Source organism: Arachis ipaensis, chromosome B01, assembly GCF_000816755.2.
Source record: "Arachis ipaensis cultivar K30076 chromosome B01, Araip1.1, whole genome shotgun sequence".
NCBI lineage: Eukaryota > Viridiplantae > Streptophyta > Magnoliopsida > Fabales > Fabaceae > Arachis > Arachis ipaensis.
The window spans coordinates 43418307-43438520 of NC_029785.2; the positions used below are offsets into that span (position 1 = coordinate 43418307).

General features: G+C 37.3%; 1 long non-coding RNA gene across 1 annotated transcript; it reads left to right on the plus strand.

The window, feature by feature from the left end:
* On the plus strand, positions 732-17033 carry LOC110270905. Its single transcript, XR_002360657.1, has 4 exons — positions 732-743; positions 3045-3047; positions 5736-5746; positions 16725-17033. It is a non-coding gene; the product is annotated as an uncharacterized LOC110270905 (long non-coding RNA).

Below are 20214 nucleotides of genomic sequence, written 5' to 3' on the forward strand. Positions count from 1 at the left end.
TGTCATTTTCTCAATTTTGTCATTTTTAGTTTATGAATACTCTTGTCAATTTTGGTTTTATTAATGCAATTTTAATGTTTTATGTTTATGTGATGATTATTTGAGTTGTTATTGTCATTTTATTATTGCATTTTATGATATTTTTCCTTTTATGCATGTTAGGTGTTTGATAAAATGTCTCTTATAGTTTTTGTATAGTTTTCTCCACTCTTGGCTTGGAATTGAGGACTTTTGTGACCTTGAGTCATTGATGTCCATTCTTGATTGATATATTAGGGTAGTTAATTAATTTGGTTGCCACTAACTCTAGTCTTTCACTAAGCTAATTAGGGAGTAGACTAGGACTTGTGGATTGAGATTAATTATGCCTATTTGACTTATCCTCGATATTAGGGTTGACAAAGTAGGATTAACTCTTCATAATCATCATATGTTTGTGGTCAATGGCTAGGATGGGTAACCTTGACTCTCAATCCTTGCCAAGAGGTTTCTTAGCATTTGAATTTCCATTCCTTTTGATTAATTGCTTGAGTTTAATTGCTTTTGATACTTAGTTATTAATTGCTTATTTTCTTCCTTACAATTTACATTTCTTGCTTATTTCAACCAAAACTCCCAATTCCCTCGTAGCCATCAATTGGATACTTAATTCCAATTCCTAGGGAGAACGACCCGAGATTTAAAACTCCCGGTTTATATTTGTTTTGGATTGTGACAATCTTTTGAATTAAACTTTGATGTTGGTTGATTGTGGATTTGGAACTATACTTGCAACGCCAATTCTATTTTGAGAAAAATTCCAAACCTACTTTTGGCCATCATCAAGTTTATGGCGCCGTTGCCGGGGATGTTAAGTGCAATGAGTGCTATAATTTTGGTTGTTGTGAATATGTGAATAGTGTGACTACTTAATTTTTGGTTTGTCACTTGACACTAATTGGTAGATGGCGCCTCTATCTAAATAGTTTTAGTAGTTATTGACTATTAGGTTGTTTGAGTTTATTTTCTTATTTTTGTTTTGCCCTTGATGATTGCATGATTTCATTGATTCCTTAGTTGAATGACACGGTCGCTTCCAGACCCGAGCTTGGCCCCTTTTGACCCTGAAATAGAAAGGACTTTAACCCGCCTTAGGCAAGCTCGGTGCCAGTTAGCAGTGTGACTACTTAATTTTTGGTTTGTCACTTGACACTAATTGGTAGATGGCGCCTCTATCTAAATAGTTTTAGTAGTTATTGACTATTAGGTTGTTTGAGTTTATTTTCTTATTTTTGTTTTGCCCTTGATGATTGCATGATTTCATTGATTCCTTAGTTGAATGACACGGTCGCTTCCAGACCCGAGCTTGGCCCCTTTTGATCCTGAAATAGAAAAGACTTTAACCCATCTTAGGCAAGCTCGGCACCAGTTAGCATTCGTGCATAGTGAATCGGACTCTCTTGAAGAGCAAACCGATTCACCATCACCTTCTAACCGTGATCCTCATTCTTCACTTAACGAGGGAACCTTGTATTCTTCTGTTGGAAGTGCTGAATTTTCTTTGAGTAAATTAGGTGACAACAATATGGCAGAGCCACCTCGGAGAATTACTTTAAAGGAGGCCGGAGCCCCGAATATCACCTTGCAACCGGTACAAGTTCGGTACCCGGATCTAGATGCCAACTTTGAGCTCAAGAAGGGTATGATCAACTTGCTTTCGAAATATCATGGGTTACCGGGAGAAGACCCTCTCAAGCACTTGAAAGACTTTCAAGTTGTGTGCTCTACTGCAAGAAGACATGACTCGGATGGGATAGTGGTCATGGTTTTCGCTTTCCCTTTCTCCCTAGAGGAAAAGGCAAAAGAATGGTTTTACACCCAACCTGAGGAGGTGATTTCTAATTGGGATTTGTTGCGCAAGGAGTTTCTTGAGAAGTTCTACCCACCTCAAAAGACGGATCATCTAAGGAAGGAAATCTCTTGCATCATGCAAAGAGATGGAGAGACCCTTTATGAATATTGGGAAAGGTTCACAAAGTTGTTGGAAGCTTGTCCTCACCATCGTATTGACGAATTGGTGCTCATAAGCTACTTTTGCCAAGGGATGTTCTCTCAAGACAAGCTTCTTCTTGATGCCTCAAGTGGAGGATCTCTCACTAAGAACAAGACTGCTGAAGAAGCTTGGGAAGTCATTGCGAACTTGGCAAATTCGACTCAACATTTAAGGACAAGAAATCCCCAACCGAAGGCTATAAGTGAAGTCTCACCTTCCAGTAATGCTATCTTGACTAAGACGCTTGGTGAGATGACGGTCTTGTTAAGGCAAATCACTCAAGGCCAACAAATTCCACAAATGTTGCTATCTCCTCCACCCCAACCTCCTAGAATTGAAGGACCTCCTAGATCTTGTGGTATTTGTGCTTGCAACGGTCACTACACCGATGAGTTCCCTCAAATTTAAGAGGACAACACATTGGCGGTGGCAAATCCTTACCCACAAAGATCCAATTACAATCAAGGCAATCAAGGATCTCATCAGTATGGAGGGAACCAAAGTCAAGGGTGGAGAGATAACTCCCATCAAAGGTGGAATCAACCATCTCAAGCTTAACCTTATTCTAACCAACAAGTCTATTATTATCATCCCTCTCAAGTCCAACAACCTTACCATCAACCATCATAAGCTCACTACCTACCATATCAACCACAAAGCCCATCTCATGCCCAACCCAATCAACAACCACATTCCCAACCTCAAGCAAGGTATCAACTACCATACACTAGGCTTACCCTCCCTCAAAATAGTCAATCTCCCTCTTCAAACCAATCTCATATGAATAATGTACTTCAAAGTTTTATGCAAGAGCAAAGGGAGTTTCATAAGAAGCAAGAAACGTACATGGTTACCATTGCTGATGCTTTATCTCGTTTGACTCTTTCTCCTTCAAACACTCAAAATACCCACCAAGCTTCTACCTCTAGTGGATTACCTTTTTAACCTCAATCAAATCCAAAGGGAAGCATTAATGCTATCACCCTTCGGAGTGGTACCAAATTAGATGAAGTTGGTCTTGAGCCTACAAGATTGAGCCCGGAGCCCCACAATGAAGAAATGGGAGAAGAAGTGGAAGTGGTTGGAGACGGAAAGGAGGATGTTGCAAGAGAAGAGGAGGATATATTGAAGGTCAAGGAGCCCAAAAGGAAGAACCCTCTTGAAGAGTCTACACCAATCCCTTTTCCAATGGTGGCTAAAAATGCTAAGAAGCATGAAGACTTTGACCCCAATGTGGTGGAGATTTTCAAGAATGTGGAAGTTATCGTTCCTCTTTTTCAAACCATCCAACAAGTACCATAGTATGCCAAATTTCTGAAGGATGTTTTCACTCATAAGGACAAGATTGGTGAGCTAAACAAAAGTCTAGTAAATGACTCTATTTCTTCTCTCATTCCGAAAATGTGTAATGATCCCGATCCTTGTTTGGTAACTTGTGTGATTGGTGGCATGGAGTTCATGGATTGCATATGTGATTTGGAAGCTTATGTAAGCATTATGCCCCCTCCCTATCTATGAGAAGTTGAACTTGTCACCATTGAAGAGGTCCGGAGCAAGATTTGTGTTGGTGGACAAAAGTATTGTGTCGGTTATAGAAATTACGGAGAATGTATTGGTCAATATCCAAGGATTGCTATTTCCGATAGATTTTCACATTTTGGAGACCCCTCCAATTGACTCGGATAAGCCATCCTCTATTTTTCTTGGGAGACCATTTTTGAAGACATCTCGATTCAAGTTGGATGCATTTTCGGGAGCTTACTCATTTGAAGCCAATGGGAAAGTAGTGAAATTCACTTTGAATGGATCTAAAAAACCAACTCTTAAAGTATACTCTATCTTTGGTTGTGACCTAATTGAAGAGCAAGTAGATGAGGATAATGAAAAACATCAAGAAGAAAATACTAAGGAGTTGGAAATCTTCCTCCTTAGGGAGGTCCCAAATGTTGATCATTGAACTCATGCACGTCCAACTTAGGACGTTAAACTAAAGTGCTAAGTAGGAGACACCCCACCATGGTAACATTGTTCTAACCCTTCTCTTTATTTTTGTTTATAGTTCTTTGACTTAATTACTTTTTGTTATGTTGGTTCACTTAGGATTGGTTTAGTCTTTTGAGTTAGATAGGTTAATTTGCTTATGGGTCAAGAATGTTTGAATGTTTGCATGTTTGGGGTTGAAATTTTGATTGAGCTAAGGTTGAGCACCTTAGATTTTGAGAAATTTTTTTTTTGCAAAAACAGGGCTTTGTGCGTGCGCACACCCTTGTGCATACACACGCAATCTCTATATTTTGCACCCTATCTGTGCGCACCCCCCTGTGCACGCACACACTAGCTTGTGTGCCTTCTATTCACAGCGCTCGCACGACTTGTGCATGGGCACTCCCTGTATTTTGCGTCTTGTGCGTCCACAAACTCTTGTGCATATGCACGCAAACCTCTTCTCGCGCTCTCTGTGCACTCGCACAGAAGTGTGCGTCCGCACACCAGCTTCCACACCCTCTGCTGGGAGCGCTGGCACATCCTGTGTGTATGAACCCCTGCCACTCTTTGCTTCTGTGCGTGTGCACGAACCTGTATGCGCACGCACACATGACCCTTCCCCAAGTAAAAAAAATCGCTCTCTGTGCAAGGGCACAGCCTTGTACGTCCACACACCTCGATACACACCCTCTGCTGGGAGTGTTCCCACATCTAGTGCATCCGCATCCCCCTCTGTTTCGCTTGCTGTGTGCACGCACGGACCTGTGTGCACACGCACAAGCCTCGACCTGGGCGTTAAACAGGGCAAAAACCCAGTCGAGCCAGCAAAATTTTTCTCTCCCCGCCCCCTCTGCTGCTGCGCCGCCTCGCCCAGTCCCTTTCGGCGACCCTGCCGCCGGCAGCCACCGCCACCTCTCTTTCTCTCTCTTATCTCTTTCTTCTTCCTTTCTTTCTTCTCTTTCTCTTTTCTTTCTCTAACACTGGAGAGCTTCTCCACCTTTGTGGAACTCCGGTGTGTCTCTGGCGAAGCTAACCGATGTGACCTCGCAATGGCTATCACTAGTGCCACTGTTTCATCTTCTCATCTTGCTTAATTTATCCTTTAACTCCCAGGTTTTTATTTTCTTTCCATGTTAATTTTTGAATTTGTTTTAAATTTATTTGAATAAATTAGATTGAGTTTATTGCTTCGTTTAATTATCTTTGTATTACAAGTGTTTGATCTCTGAATTGTTGGGTTGTTATTGATTAAATTTGAGCTTAAATGTGATAAGTTTACACAATGCACATTAAGTGTTCGATGAAATGCCTAAGTGAAACTTTTGTTTGATTCATATGAAATGGCCATCATAGGTTCTCAACTTATCTCTTGTTTGGCATATTCTATGACTTGTGCAACTTCAAATATGATTTTTGATGATGATTAACTTGAATTTATCAATGCATTCCCTTATTTCTTGAACTTGAAGTTCTAAACACCCATGTGTTACATGACTTTTGATCCTTTGTTAATGGGTGACTTGTTTATGAATGCATTGATCTTAATTGAATTCAAATTTTTTATTGTTCAACTTAGCAATTGAATTGAGTAATCACATTAAAAGTGTTCATTCCTTGATGTCTTGATCAAACATCTTTTGCTCTAACTTAAGCACATTATTTATGTGATTCTCACGCCTTCAGGATGAACAGATGACACTTCACTTTGCTTAAATAGTTATTGTTGTTGTGCACTCTTTTTAATAATAAACTTTCATGTCCACAACCTCAATACCTATTGCCTCAAAGAATTCAATTAAGTCATCTTGTGCTTGTTTAAGTTTGCCTGCATCTTAATTATTTAAACTTGCAACTTGATTGAGAAATATTGAGCTTGGATTGTTTAATAGTATGATTGCCATTTTAACCGGCTGGTGTGTGTGTGTTCTAACCATGCACACTCTCGAAATGCACACATTGTCTTCTTTTAAACCATGCTATTTTGCAAAAGCTTCTCAATTAAGAATTTTAATTCTTCTGGACATTATTTGTGCTTCCTCATTGATCTTGTTTTGTTGATACCATGTGATCTTGAAATCTTTTGTTTTTATTTCTCCCTTTTAGGATGCGTAAGAAAGGCAAAGCGCCGGTTCCACAATCGGTGGATCCAGAGAATACTCTTCCGTGTCCCTCCTATCGTCGGAGCGACAAACCGGATCCCTTTGCCAGTCAAAGAGTTAGATGTGGAGGAAGACAGTGTAAATGATCAACTCATGCCCCAATGCCCACCAGCTGAAGGTGGAGCCCCCTAGTTTTCTACCTCCCGGATTATGAGCATGCACAGAGGACCGTGCATTGATTAAGTGTGGGGGAGGATCAGCAACTTTGAGGGGGAGGGGGTAAAATTCTTTTTCTAGACACTTTGAAATACTTTTTAGTTTCTTTCTTCATTTTTGCAATTTTGTTCTTATTGCACTTTGCTTGGTTTGCGTGTATATATTTTAGTTGCTTATAGTTTTATGGTGGTAAATATTTGCATGTTGCATGGTAGAGTAAATAAGTTTGGTAAAACAAGAAGGAATTTTCATGAAATCTCTCTTAGGGTGCCATTGATTGAATTTGAAAATTTATTTTTCAACTTGCTTGAAGTATTATTTTTATAGAACATAGAAAAAGAGATAGAACAACATACCTAGTGAGATTTGAGCTCTAATGGATGGTTGCACATTTTCAACCAGAAAGTTTGTTCTTGTGTGCTATACTCCTTTTTTATTGTGATCTTAGATTTGCTTGAATCTTTATGTCCTATATTTGGTGTTTGAATGCATTTAGTATGATTGAGGCCATTTTTGAAATTGAACTCACAAACCCATATGGCCAACCCTTACATTCACCTTTGTAACCCCTTTTTGAGCCTTTTAAATCCCCTTTTGTTCTGATTCTAAGCACACTATTTTCCCTAAAGCGAAAAACCATTAATGTCATTGAATTGCATCTTTGATTAGCTTGGGTGAAGTAGTGTGTATGTTACTCAAAGTGTGAGAGAAATTGTTGGAAAATATTAGTGATGAAGTTATATGGGGTGTTCATTGTGAAAATTTAGAAAATGAGTAAATACTCATGCATTCATTGTTCAAGACATATGCATCTCTTGTTGTTGACAAAAACAAGGAAATTTTGATTTTGTAAAAAAAAATCAAAATTCAAATCAAATCTTGTGCATAGTAGCATATGAAATAAAAAGCTAAATAAAGAGTGCATATGTGTGTGTCTTAAAAGGAAATGCATGAGTGAATGTGAGAAAGGAGATAAATGGGAAGTTAGGTTATTTTGTTATGTATACATAGGGTGATATAGGATTAGGCAGACACTTGAGCTAATCAAAGATCTAATTCACTAAGTCCACTTAACCATATTAATCTTACCTTAACCTTAGCCCTGTTACAACCCTCCAAAGACATCATGATATTTGTTTTCATGCATCAAGTATTAGTTGATTGTTAGATGACTTGCAAATCTTTGAAAAACATGATTAAAGGAGAATTGAGTGATTAAGCCCTAAACACTGAGCGATTAGAGTGAATACACATCCGGTGAGGGGTTCGATCGCTCAATTCTATGTTCTTATCTCTTATATTGTATCTTCTTGCAAGTTGCTTGTTAGTTTTTGAAAATCTCAATTCAATTTTTGGGACATTGATCATGGTGCATTGACTCTTTGCCTTGGCCCTAAGGCTTGCTTGGGATTGATTAGAATTTCATGGTTTGTCTCTACCAAATTTTAGTAGAGTAGATATTAGTAGGTAATATCTAGGATAGTTGCATGCATATAGGTAGTACATTAAATAAGTTGTTTGCCCTTTTCATTCATCTCCTTTGATTGTGATTAGCATGAGGACATGCTAGTGTTTAAGTGTGGAGGAATTGATGAATCCATATTTGATGATGATTTTTGGTTGAAATTGAGTGGATTTTATCATGCAAACCTACATTTATTCCCTTAAATAGCATGCTTTTGAGTTTTCCTCTCAAATTATGCTTGATTATGAAAACATGCTCTTTTGTGCTTAATTTAGTTAATTTTATTCCATTCACATTCCATTCGATGCCTTGATATTTTTTGTGAGTGATTTCAGATGCAATAGGTAGGAATGGCTTGGTAAGAGTGGAAGAAGAACATGCAAGAGGGAGGAACCATGAGAAACAAAGGAGAAAACACTGCAATGTGTGCATGCGCACAGCCTCTCGTGCGTACGCACAACCTGAGAATTCGGCCGAGTGTGCGTGCGCACACACCTGTGCGTACGCAAAAGTACCAGCGCGTGCCTTCATTAAAAACGCACATGACTCACATTTTGGGAGCTTTGGAGGCCCAAATCTAATGGCCTAGAGCTCATATTGGAGGGGCAACACTTGGAAAAAAGAGAGCATATCATTAGAGTAGTTTTTAGATAGTTTTTAGGAGGCTTTTAGTTTTAGTTTTCTCTAACTTTTCTCTCTACTTTCTTAGGGTTTACATTAGGGTTTATATTTTCAAGTGCTATTTCCATTTTGATTTTGGATTTTTACTTGCCTCCATTGTAAGTATTTCTTAATTACTTCTTTCTATAGTTACAATTTTGATACTTTTTCTTGTAGTTAAAGTCATATTGTTAATATATATATACTTTTTACAATTTTGATTCCTTGTTGATGAATTTGATGATTGATGATTATTACATGCTTGGTTGAGTTGCTATTGTTGCTTTTGATTATTTGTTGCTCATAGTTTCAATTATTTTCTCAATTTTGTCATGATTTGTGTTTATGCCCACCAAATATTTGTGGAAATGTCAATTTTGATTATGGGTTAAATTTCTACCTCTTGGTTTGGGGAAAATGAACATATGGGTTCCTAGAGTTGGAATGTCCAACATTTAGTGATAATTCTTGGATTGTTAATTGTTCTTGTTTCCACTAATACTAACTTGTTGCTAAGGCAATTAGCAATTGAGTTAGGATTTGTGGATTAAGAACAACTATACCCACTTAACCTACTCTTCGATGTAAGGGTTAACTAAGTGAAATTAATCCATTACAATTGTCATAGTTGTGGTTGTAACAAGGAAAGGATCCCCTAGCTCATCCCAAGCCAAGATTTTATTTATGCTTTGAATCACACACACACACACACATACATCAATCACTTTTATATCTTACTTATTCATATTACATAGCTAGTTTTTTAATTCCTTTATTAGTTTATTAATTGCAATTTTGAGTGTTCTTTCATTCCTTTAATTGTTTATCTCTTTATTGAAAATTTCTTTTGCCCTCACAACCAAAATTATGCACTCATTGGCATTAGTCCTTGGGAGACGACTCGGGATTCTACTCCCAGAATTAAATTGGTTTTGAATTGTTACATCTCTAATCTAAACTTTGGTCGTGAGTCGCCTCGTTAGTTGGGACTATACATGCAACGCTAAAATCCATCTTTCCTTCCCTTTTTGGAAGAAAGATAAATTCCTAACCGACGATTCGGCTAGCACCAAAGTTTTTGGCGCCGTTGTAGCCTGTAGCCTTCTTGTGCTTTCTGAACACTTCAAGCAATCTCTTTTCTTGTTGGGAGGTGAGCTCCCTTGCAATTATCACCGGGAGCTTTTGACTATCATCAAGAAAGGCATACTTTAGATGGGAAGGTAAAGGTTTTAACATATCATTCAACTCATGACTTGACACATCATTATCCAGCAACATTGGAAGTGGCAAAATGTCTTTATCATAGTCATAGGATTCCCCCACACTTGCACCTTTACCCACCTTTACCCAAAGTGTCTTCATTATAGTCATCCGGCAACCTTTCATTATGAACTTCGGCCACAACTTCATCAATAATGCCACACCAGAAGATAGAATAGTCCTCCGGTGGATGCTTCATAGCTTCATCTAAGTTAAAGCTCACGGCCCTTCCGTCAATCTCAAATGAATAGGTACCCGAAAAGGCATCAAGTTTAAACCGGGAGGTTTTCAAGAATGGCCTTCCTAACAAGATGGATGAAGGTCTCCTAAAATCATTTGGAGGCATCTCAAGAATATAGAAGTCAACCAGAAAAATTAATCCTTTGATGCTCACCAAAACATCCTCGGCAATACCAACAATAGAAATTATGCTCTTATCAGCTAGTACAAAACGTGCCGCCGACCGTTTCAATGGTGGAAGATTCAATTCATCATAAATTGAAAGTGGAATAATACTAATGCATGCTCTAAGGTCACACATAGAATCAACAAATTGAATCTCCCTAATAGTACAAGAGAATAAACAAGGTCCAGGATCCCCACATTTTTCAAGAATATCCCCCATTAAAGCAGAAATAGAACTTCCCAAAGGAATGGTCTCTAAATCATTTATCTTTTTCTTGTTTAATGCATAAATCCTTTAGAAGTTTTACATATTTAGGAACTTGACGGATTGCATCAAAAAGGGAAATTGCTACCTCAACTTTCTTGAAGATGCCCACCATTTTAGGATCCAACTCCATATGCTTTTTAGTCTTCTTTGCCAATGTTGGAAATGGAATTAGGGTAGGCTCTTCCAAAACATCCTTGTCTTTGGAGTCTCTATCCCTTGTTTGATCCTTCTCTTCCTCAACAACTTCTCGTACTTCTTTTTCTTCCACATCCTCTAGTTCAATCATATCTTCCTCATAAATAGCTTCTTTCACACTTGAATCCTTGGGACTCCTCTCTTCTAGTATGGTGCCGGACCTCAAAGTGATAGCATTGAGGCTACCTTTGGGGTTGGATAATGGTTGAGAGGGGATCACACTTGATCTTTAAGGTTGGGAGGTGCTTTGGTTATGGTTGGATGGTAGAGGAAAACGGGACCAAAACCTCAGTCAAGGTAGCCATGTAAGTGTCTTATTTCTTTTGAAATTTTCGTTGCTCTTGGAGAAGATGGAGGATGTCATCCAATTGGGCTTGGCTTGAAGAAGAAGAAGGATGAGTAATTTGTGGAACTTGAGGTTGTGTGAGTTGAGGTACTTGGGCTTGTCTTTGGTGAGGGGGTTGGTATCTTTGGCCTTGATTTTGGTGTTGAAATTGAGGATTTTGTTGGTTACGATATTGTTGAGAATTGTTGTTCCATCTTTGATTTGAACTATCTCTCCATCCTTGATTGTAGCTGTCTCTCCTCCCTTAGTTGTAATTATCTCTCCATCCTTGGTTGTAGCTATTCCCTTGTTGATAAGGGTCTTGGTTTTCCAGAAGGTAATTGGAGCGGTTGTAGGATGGGTTTGCCATCGCTAATACATTGTCTTCTTGAATTTGTGGGCACTCATCCGTATAATGAGAATTGCAAACACATACACCGCACACTCTTGGTGGAGCTTCCGATTGGTATTGTTGTGGTGGCACTCGAGCTCTTGGGGCTTGTTGTCGATTTTGGTGAATTTGCTTAAGAATGATAGTCATCTCTCCCAAAGTCTTGGTGAGGGCAAATTCACTAGGGGACACTTCCACAATGGCTTTTGAATGGTTGTTCCTTGACCTCGCATATTGAGTGAACTTAGCTAGATCGAAAATGAGTTGCCCAACTTCCTCCGCCGTCTTATACTTCACAAGAGAACCATTACTAGAAGCATCTAGGAAGATTTTGTCTTTAGGCTTAAGACCTTGATAAAAGTAGCTAATCAACACTAAATCGTCTATCCGTTGATGAGGACAAGAATCATGTAGCTTCTTGAAGCGCTCCCAATACTCATGGAGCATATCCATTTCACTTTGTATGATGCAGGAAATTTCATTCCTCAATCGATCTATCACCTCCGCGGGAAAAATTTATCCAAGAACTCTCTCTGGATTAAATCCCAATTTGTAACCACTTCATCGGGTTGAGTATAAAACCATTCCTTTGATCTTCCCTTAAGAGAGAAAGGGAAAGCAAATACCAAGATAGCAATCTTATCCGAGCCATGTCTCCTAGTGGTTGAACACACAACTTGGAAGTCCTTAAGATGCTTGATAGGATCTTGAGCAAGTAAGCCATGAAACTTGAGAAGCAAATTGATCAAACCAGTCTTTAACTTAAAGTTAGCATCCAAGTCGGGATAGCGGACTTGGAGTGGTTGAAGAGTAATGTCAGGTGCACCCGCTTCCTTGAGAATAACTCTCCTTGGAGTAGCCATAATCTCAGTACTTGATTTAGAAGAAGCAACGTCAATAGAGTCAACAAAAGAATAAACCATTCCTTCATTAAATGACGCCTCAGATTCAACCTCAAAAAAGGTTGGTGACTCGGCAGAAGCCGCTTCACTAACCCCAAAGGCCAACCGACACCGAGCTTGCCTAATATGTAATAAAGTTCTTTCAATTTCAGGACCAAATGGGGCTAAGCTTAGATCCGGCGATGAACGCGTCATTCAATAAAGGAAACATAGAGTTCATGACAAAAAGGAATACTAAAGTAAAGTAACTACCAATTACTACTAACTACAAATCCTAACTAATAACCAAGAACAAAGTAACAATCAAAATGTGACTATTCACATATGCACATATTCACACCAACCAACAATATGGCACACATATGCAAGTCTCCAACAACGGCACCAAAAACTTGACATGGGATAAATGTTGGCTTAGAAAATTCAAAAAGATTTTCAACTCAAATGTCGCAAGTATAGTCTAAACTGACAAATGATCCCCAATCAAAGTTTAAAAGAATGTCACAACAATCAAATCAATTACCAGGAGTAGAATCACAGGTTGTTTTCCCTAAGACTTGCAATTGAATGCACATAATTGGTTAGGAAATTGGGGGGTTTTGAATTGCTTGTGAAAAAAATAAAATGACAAGAAACTAAAAGCAATGAACGAATAACAATTAAAAGGAACAACTAGAGTTACCAATCAAGCAATTGACCAACTAACAAGCATGCAATAAAATGATAGCAATAACAATGACATATAACTAATGAATGTGAAATGAAGCTAGATGCGCTAAGAAATCAATGCTAACAAAAAGGAATGACAATCAATAAATATAAAAAGCCTTGGCTAGGGGTGAGAATTAAAATTTATATCCTCATTGTCATCCTCAATTGTAATGGTAAGTGGATATTGCTCTCACTTAGTCATCCTTTAACAATGAAGGAAAGTCAAGTGAGCAAAATTGACTATAACCCACAAGTCCTAATTAAATCCTAATGAAAGATTAGATTTAGTGGAATTTAAGCCAACTAGCAACCTTCAATTACCAATCAATATTAGATTTTGACAAGTCAAGAGTCTCTAATTACTCAACCCCCAAAGCCAAGAATAGAAATCTACTCCATAATCATAAGTTACATTTTCACAAACACTTGGTGAGCACTAATAAAAGACATAATAAAATTGAGAAAGCAATCCAAATTAAAGTTACCTACTACCAATAATCAACAATAGTGAATCAAATAACGCATATGAAACGAAAAAAATCTTAATGCATTAACTAGAAATCAAATCCAACAAGATCCAAAATCATAAACCAAGATAACTTGAATTACAAGACTACTAAGCAAAAGTAGAGTAGAGAAACTACAATTATAGCAATAAAACTTGAAGGTAAACAAGATCTAATCCATGGATTCAAACAAAGGTTGATCAAAGAACAAGAAAACCTAGAGAGAATGAAGAGTTTCTCTCTCTAAAAGTAAAAACTATCTAACTTTCTATCTAATTGTGTGTTGTGTGTTAGCCTCCTTCACCCCCTCAGCCTCTAATCTTCTAATTGGACTTGAAACTGGGCTAAAGGAGCTTCAGAAATCGCCCCCACGTTTTCCATTAATGAGGCACGTGCTTGTGTTCCCACGTACACGGCAAGTGGTCCACGTACGCGGACGATGCGAAACTTAGATGATGCGTACGCGGCAAGTGGTCCGCGTACGCGGGCATGCTGAAATGCGAAACTTTAATTCTTCATGATTTTCCACTCTTGCTTACTTCTTTCTTCACTTCTTCTAATCCATCTTTGATTCCTTAACCTAAAATCACTTAACAAACATATCAAGGCATCGAATAGAATTTAAAGGAATTAAAATTAATATTTTTGGAGCCTAAAAAGCATGTTTTTATATTTAGGTACAACTTAGAGGAAAACCACAAAAGCATGCTATTCAAGTGAATAAATATGAGTTTATGTGATGAAATCCACTCAATTTAAGCCAAAATTCATCATCAAATATGGATTTATTAGAGATCCCAACTCAACTTTTTTGTTCTCATTTTCTAGGCAACGTAGAAACCCAATGCACTCCAACTTTGTTATGTATCTTTTATCTTCACCTCCATGTCCATGATGCGTGAGCATCTTATACCATTTTTTCCTTCATTTCTCAGTTGTTTTTAGTTAGAAATTATTAAGTTTTATTATTTTTAGTGCTAAAATCCTCTTTGTATGCTACTTTGATTTATTTTGGTGTTTTTATTATTTCATATAAAATTCTGATGAATTTGGCAGAGTTTTGTGCAAAAACAAAGAAAGAAAGTAGATGCTATCAACCCTGACTTCCTTGCACTCCAACGAGCATAACATGAGCTACAAAGGTCCAATTGATGCGGTTTTAATGGTGTTGGAAATCCAAATTCTAGAGCTTTCCGATGATATATAATAGTCTATACTTTTCTCTGGAATCACTGCCAAATCTGGCGCTAAATGCCGAGCCTGGCGTTTAGCGCCCAAAGAGGACAGAAAAATGCTCGAACTTCCCCTTGTCGGCGCTAAAGCCACAAAAACGCCCATAAACGCCAGAATACGGGTCAAACTAGCCCAAGGGAGCATCTTTAGTAGGATTTAGCTTTTAATTATTATCTTTTATCTTATTCTTGTAATTTTTACTTACAAACAAAATCTTTTAGATTTAGAATTGAATATTTTATTTTAGTTTCAAATCAAATTAGGTTAGATATAAAAGAGAAAAGATTCACCTTTTAAGGGGCATCTTGGAACTTCTCTCTTCCGCACGTTTCACTTTTGGAAGAACCCTAGTTTTCTCTGTAAGTCATTAGCCACTAAACCTCTTTGGTTAAGGTTAGGAGCTCTGTTTATCTTCTATGGATTAAGATTATTGCTTTTCTATTTTAATTAATGTATTGATTCAGTTTCAAGGATTGTTTTCGTTCTTAATCTTATGAATCTGGGTGGATGCCCTGCCCCTTTTTGGGTGTTAAATGCCCAATATGGCATTTAACAGCAGTAGTGCTGTTCGAATTCCCTCTCTTTGGGCTTCTCAAGTGTATTTAGCATTTATTAGTTATATTTTATTTTCTTTTTGTAATTTTTATTTACAAACAATATCTTTTAGTTTTTAGAATTTATTATCTTATTTTAATTTCAAAATCAAATTAGGTTAGTATATAAGGAATAAGATCCACCCTTTAGAGGGCATCTCGGATCAGACTGCCGAACAGCACACTTTTGGAAGAACCCTAATTTTCTCTGTAAGTCATGAGCAACTAAACCTCTTGGTTAAGGTTAGGAGCTCTATTTATTTCTATGGATTAGAACTATTATTCTTCTATTTTAATTAATGTTTTGATTCAATTCTAAGGATTGTTTTCGTTCTTAATCTTATGAACTGGGTGGAACGAGTGTATGACCCTTTTCTACATGAGTTCTTGTGATTCTCGAGAGAGTTATCTCGCTTGAACTACAGCTTGAAAACAAATTCCTCCTAAATTTCTAATTACATGACTAATTGGAATATGTGAGATATAATCCTGTTAGCTTTGGGTAATTAGAGTTTTTATGGCCATAAACTAGTTTTTAAACTTAACCCTCTAATTGGAATTAAGTGACCATGAGAGTGGCGGTTGATGAAGGTTAGAGGAGGCTAAATCACTAAGAGATTAGGGTTTAGACATTTACAGTTTGCCATAGAATGAATCATGCATTGTTAAAATAGTTGGTAAGAACTTTTAATCCGAAAAAGGTAAACATCTCCGTGACCTTAACTATTTTCTCACACTGCTTTTACACCAACCTGTTTATTGCTTTCTTTATTTTATTGTCTATTGCTTTATGCGAATTCCAACTCACTAAACCCCTTTTTAATTCTCCTAACTAAACCAACTTGACAACCATTGTTTGCTCAGTCTGACAATCCTCGTGAGATCGACCCTCACTCGCCTGAGGTATTACTTGGATGACCCGGTGCACTTGCCGGTTAAGCTGTGAAAATCTCGAATTTCTGCACCAGTCCACATGGTTCATGGACATTGAATGGATTGCCACTTTAATTGAATTGTCCCAAAGGACAGCAATCCCTCCAGATCGTTGTCTTCCTTCTCCTTCACAATCAACCCCAATTATATTTGCTAGACATCCCTTGTACCTTAGCCTCATCATTTCGCCTTACTTTTCTCCTTGTTTTCCTAAGGAAAATAAGGTTGGGTGCTTGTTGTTTAATGAGCTTTGTCAAAACATGAACTGCCCATGAGTTTCCAAACTCATAGCAGTTCCAACTTATTATTCTCATGGTTGCTGGCAGGACTACCCAGTAGCCTCTGCTGTTGTAGAATGTTGTGGTGGGGTTGTATTCTTTATCTTGCACTCTTGTCTATCAATCTCCATAACTAATGCATCGTCTGCTTTTCTTTTAAGGCTACTTTTTCCTTCATTCTCCTTTCCTTCTCTTCTTGTTTTTGTTACTTCTCTTGCTTTCCTCTTCCATGTCTTCACCCTTTCTGTTTTCTAAATTTTCATCAGGTTTGTGCGGTCCTCTAATGCCTTCTGTTCTTTTTTTGTTTCTTCCTATGACTCATTTATCCTCTCTCTTTCATTCTCCCCGTCTTTTCCTTGCTTCTTCTGCAACGTTTCTTATTTTATTGTTTGCTCTTTCTTCTTTGTGATATCTTCCTTATACCTCTTATTCTGATTTTCTTTTTTTGCTTCTGGATTCTTATTCCTGTCTCCCTTGTGATTTTTCCTGCTGTCTCCTTCTAATATTGCTATATTTGTTAGCTCTGGTGTGTCTATTTTTCTGTTTATTTTTTTCCGCTCTTGATTTTTCATAACTGTGAGGCTCTCCAGCATCTTTTGCATCAACCTCTCTTGGGTGCGCTTTTTGTCTTCTACTATTTCTTTCTTATTTCCTTTCTTCCCTGTTTATTAGGGTTCACCAGCACCCCTGGGGGGTCTCCTTTCATCCAGGCTCCCATATTCTTGGATCTATTGGCCCCCGCCTCTTCATCTTTTAAGGCTTTCTCGCAATTATGCTCATCGTGTCCAATCAACCCACAGTAGTAGCAAAAATTAGGGAGCCTTTCATACCAAAAATCTATCCATACTAGTCTGTCCTCTTTGCTTCCAATGTTTGTTCCTTTCATCAATGGTCTGTTTACATCTATGGTTACCGTAGCCTTTATAAACCTTGTTTGGTCCTTAATGTTTTGGTAAATTTTATAGACCTAAACCTCTCCCAGACTTGAAGTTATCTTCCACCCCAGTTTTGTGGTTTTGCAATGTTCAGGCATGACTCACATTGCACTCTTATGATTGCCTTATCGAGCCCTTTATCTGGTTGTCCATCCCTTATCTCCCATTTCTTTACTATTAATGTAACACCCTTAATATCAGAATGTCACGCTTCTGTCTGCACCACTCTGATAGCGAGAATATTACGACGACTTCCTTACTTTTAATAAATAGATATGAGCCTTTAATAAAAAATGGTATCCCTATTTTCTTTAAAAAAAAGAATCGAAAATACTTTTTATTTCAATCAAACATGCATATAACCAAATTCAAATCACAATACTCATATATATATATATACACACACACATACGTACAAAACTCCTTATACAAGTAACTTATGCTCGAAAGAAACTCCTTAAACTCTTTGTCCATCCTAAAAAAGGAAATCTGAAGGGGGTGAGAACATCGTCCTCGCTGGTTCTCAGTAGAGGATTTTTAAGAATTGTCATAAAAGAATATTTAAAAGAAAACTGTTTTCGATTGCAGTGATTATCGCTCGAATTATGAATCTTTTTGAAAACCAACTACTAATCATCCAAAAACTCAAACCTTTTCAAAAACTATTAATTAATTACCCAAAAATTCATATTCATGTTTCCAATTTATAAAAACTTCAATTAAACACTATATCTCATAACCTTTCACTACATGTATTAATTGAGCAATTTCATCAAACTTACCACCGATCTATCCAATCACGGCCTTCGTCCCAAACATAACCAAATCACGGTTTCCGGCCCAACACAAGATCACATTATGGCCTCTGGCCCAAAATAATATCATATCATGGCCTTTAGCCCAACACAAACAAATCACACTTCAACCAACATCATCCGAACCAACAATCACAATTATAGGTAATGTAGTTCAAGCACAATCAAGAGCAATTACATCAAATATAGCAGTTAGCAGTTAAACAGAATTATTCACATAGGCAAACCAAATAAAATATACACACCCAAACAATGTCACATAGATGCATATGATGCATGCCTGTTCTACTGGCCAATGATATCATATGTCGGTTATACAGCCAAACCCGACATGTCCAAAGCAAGTAAAATCACTCCACTGCATCTACCCAGATAGGTATAACTGGCAAACGGAATCACTCCGCTTCGGCAAGTGGAATCACTCCACTACAAGTGATGGCAAACGGAAACACTCTGCTGCGGCAAGTGGAATCACCCCACTGCATTACAAGGCAAGTAGAATTGCTTTACTGTGGCAAATGGAATCACTCCACTACAAGTGATGGCAAACAGAATCACTTCGCTGCGGCAAGTGGAATCACTCTACTGTGGCAAGTGAAATCACTCCACTGTATTACAAGGCAAGTAGAATCACTCTACTACAACAAGTGGAATCACTCCACTGCAAGTAAATCATTTTCAAAACCATTCTATTCATACCTCAATCAAAATTGATCGTTCATCACCTCTTAACATTATAATCACCCTCATCCATCTCAATCAAATTCATTCATCCTCATCCTTCAATACCACAACCATTCTCATCATGTCTCAACTCTAACCAATCCATCTTTCCTCAAACCAACTTCAAAACTATTTTCCAGTTTAAATCTCTTTCATAAGCCTTAAAAAAATTATTTATTTTAAATTCACTAAATACCTTTCAAAACATAACCCTTTCATTAAAAGTACTCAAATGAAACTCTTTCTCAAGTTTACTAACTTTTCAAGGACTCAAAAATCATCTCTTTACTAATCAAATTCAAATATCATAAATCACCAAACTCCTCAAAAGTAATCCTTTATTTCAAATCCAAACATAACCTTTTTTTCTCATATTGAATCAAACTCAAAACATAATGCTTTTCTTAAATAATTCCAACTCGAGACATAAACCTTTTCTTGGTAAATCGAATTTAAAATAATATAATTCTTTTCTTAACTAAATAAAACTCAAAACATAATTTCTTAATAAATAAATAAAACTAAAACATAATTTTTTCTCAATAATCGAACTAAAAACATGACTCTTTCTGTAATAAATCGAAATCAGATAATATAATTTTTAAATCAAATTTTCCTTTTAAATAACGCTTCAAACAAAACCAATTCCGATATCTCAAATTAATTCCAATTCTCAAAATAAATTCTGATAAATCATTATCTCAACAACTCCAACTCAACTCAAAAAAATCAGCAAAAACCCATAATTCAAATCAACCAGTCCAGTAAATCACAATAATTCAACCTCAATTATCAATATACATTCAAATACTCAGTAATCATTATATCACAATTCAGAAACCAATTTAATCAATCAATAAATCAATCATTTATCCAAAACAACTCAATTCAATCTATAAAACTCACATAATCATCATAGATATATTATTTGCATCAATATCGACTTATAACAATTCTTGAGATTAAAATAAGTTTAAGGAGAGTGCCCCTATCTTGATTGTCAAAACTCGAAAACTCTAAAATGCGTCACAAACTCGTTTTCTCTTGGCCCGCAATGGTGGCAGACTTAAGGCTAGAAGTGAGCCGAGCTGAGACGAGCAAAATCGAACTCAAGATCGGCTCACAAAAATTGAGCTTGCCTCACAGCTCGGCTCATTAGCAGTCGAGCTTATTTCTTAAGCTCAAGCTCGTCTCATCGAAAGCTCACGAGCTGGCTCAAGCTCACAAGCTGGCTCAAATAATAGAAACATAATTTAAAATTCTATATCAATAAATTATAACTT